The sequence below is a fragment of the Mastomys coucha genome, unplaced genomic scaffold (assembly GCF_008632895.1).
Source record: "Mastomys coucha isolate ucsf_1 unplaced genomic scaffold, UCSF_Mcou_1 pScaffold1, whole genome shotgun sequence".
Classification (NCBI taxonomy): Eukaryota; Metazoa; Chordata; class Mammalia; order Rodentia; family Muridae; genus Mastomys; species Mastomys coucha.
The window spans coordinates 3,974,953-3,977,987 of record NW_022196891.1 but is presented as its reverse complement, the minus strand read 5'-3'; positions in this window follow the sequence as shown (position 1 = coordinate 3,977,987).

The window sequence follows — 3,035 nt, the reverse complement described above, 5'->3', positions numbered from 1 at the left end:
GAGAGGAGGGAGGGAGGAAAAGAGAAGGAAGGGAAGAAGGGATGGAGGGAAGGAAGGAAGGAATGAAGGATCTCTTCTTATCAGGTAGAATCCTTCTTGTAACAGTGTTAATTCCCAATAACTTACCTTGGGAGATCCCGACAGACTTCTTAGATATGAGATCTATGGATGATCCTCCTTGAAAGGAACTTTGATATCTTCAATAAAACTTATTTTGTGTTTTCATGTTTCCCTCTCTATATGCACTGACTCTCCCTCTACCTTCCTCTGTATGATCTTAAAACAACTATTAACCAATTGTTAGAATACAGGTCAACACCATGTATTGTATAGTACATGGCTCCTAATAAAAACTATCACTATAAACATAATTTCACTTTTGTGAAAGTTCAAATTTGAAATTTATCATAGGTACATAAAATCACCATGGGGATATATGAAAGTTTTCACTAAATTTGTCCATATTATAGCATTCATAAATGTAGTTATCTTAATTTGTGGTATGACATAACATATAGAAAGAGAAAGAATGTCTTAGATCACTGTGCAAAAACTCTTAATTGCATCAAAATAAGCAAAACAAAGCTCTGTTCACCCCAACTTAGGGACAATTCATCGGAAAGTGGCTTATTCCTATACCTCTCTGTCCTCTTCTATGTGAAGAGTGTCATCTCTAAGGCCTGCTGCAACCAGGATGGCTAACAGGTTTCAATAGACGTACCCAAAAGATGCCTTTCAATCAACCATAGAAAAGGCGCAGTGTAAATGTCTGTTTCCCAAAGATAAAGCCATCTTCTGAGGCTTCTGTACAAGGAGCTCCTGGGCAACAAACACGAACTGGTTGATTGCATCATGGGCTTTCTCTGGATATTATTTCTGTATCGTAGAATCAGGTCTGCTTTGCACTGTGACCTAAAATCTCAAGATGGCACAGCCTCTTAACTACTTGTTTTTGCAAATTATTCTCTGCTTTGATCCAAGGAGTAGTGAATAAAAGATATTTTAATTAAGATAATTATAAAATAAATTAAAAACTAACAATAAGTCAGAGCAGAAGAGAGAAAACACCACTCAAACAAAATAATGCCTTTCAGGAGTTCCCAGCACGACTAAATCAGCAGTTGACTAATTTCCAACTGTATTTACATGTTATTTTACATTTTTATGCACCAATGAACAGTGAGTTTTATGCAGACCCCCATTAGAATTTTCCTGATTCTTTTTCCAAACAGCATTCTTATTCTTTATGCAGATTGCATCTGTTTGAAAAGTTATTTCCCTCTTCTATGAGAAGATGCCAGCTAATTATGCATCCAAAATATCTTATAACAATGGTAAAAAGTGAACGGTCATGTTTCTACTCTAACTGAAACCAAATATGTCATTTTAAAGATTATGTTTTCCTCATTGGCCTCTTCTACTTCCAGAGGGCAGCTTTAGGATTTCGGTAAATGGAAGAAGCGCATTTCTTGTCTCTGCATTGGGGCCTTTTCCATCTTCTACTTTTGCCTTCTCTAGTTACAGTAAAAGGAATATTTTGTCAGGGAGGTTTGAAGAGAAGTGAGGTGAGATGGATCAGCAGGTACTAAGACACAGTTCGGTCTGAAGACATTTCCCCTGTGCTAATGCACAGTTAGCTATAGGTTCAGTCAAGATGGCATTTTCTGCAAAGCTGGAAAAAAGATTGTGACTGGTTTTGCTACAAGAATGATGTGTTTGAGGATATAGATATGTTCTCCTTACTTGAGTACTGAACCATGTATATGCTTCCTTCTAAATATGTATAACTTATGTGTATCATTTATAATATTTGATGGACTTGTTGCTTTACACCTGTAATCCCAGCATTTCTGAGGTGCAATGATCATGAATTCAAGGTCAACACTGACCATATTCTAAATTTAAGGCTATCATTGACTACATGGGACTCCATCTCAGAAACACACCACACACACACACACACACACACACACACACACACACACATGCCATAAGGACCACCACCAGCACCACCACATCATCAACAACAATAGCACAGCAACAAAAAGGATTCTTGAGGGCAAGCAAATGTTCACTAGATCACAGGATGTAGCTTACTAGATATGTATCAAATGTTTCCAAAGGTAGAATGATGAAAAGGAAGGAAGGAAAAAGAGAGAAGCAGGAAAAGGGAGAGTAGATGATAGATAGATAGATAGATAGATAGATAGATAGATAGATAGATAGATAGATAGAAGATAAAAATGAACTAAGCCTTCACTTAAGGAACTGAGAAGAAAATAACTTATATAGATGCAGCTTATAAAGGCCTTAACAGTTGGCACCTGTGTTTTGTGAGAATTGAACAGACTTAGATTCATATATTTTGCTCTACAGTTTAACTGTTGAGTCTCTTACGTAAGATGCCTGACTGTTTTCATTGCCTCTTATCTCTGAACTCACTTCTTGTTTCCTTTTTATTTGTTTTGTTTGGGACAGGGTTTTCCTATATATATCCTATGGCTTTGAGCTCACTATTCTTCAATCTAGATATGTAAGTTTGAAACCCTGCTAACTCCATCCTTTGATTTCCCCTTGCTAATGATTTTCAATGGTAGTTAGAAGACAGACAGAAATGCTGGGGGAGGAAAACGGGACATATATCTGGTTTTCTTGCCACATTGCAAATGTCATATTAGAACAAAGCAAGGTTGATTCCTTTCTGATTTCTTATATCATCCGAGCTAGACTTTGGAATGTCATTACTAACCCATCAGCACCCTCCTGAGAGGGATGATGAGTTCCAGCATCATGGCAGGAACCTCCAAGCTCCCGAGGCAATAGCACCACCTGCCTATCAGCTTGTTTTAGCTTCCCGGGTGTTATCTCTATGTAGATTTTAAACCACTCAGCACTCCACGTTTTTCTTCTGCCACAGAAGAAGAGCACATACTACAGTTATTCCCTCTTCGTTATTTTAAACTGTTCCCATAGTTAATCACTTGGATTCTTCTGTTTGTCACTGCATTATATCATGGGAAACCTGACTCACTCTC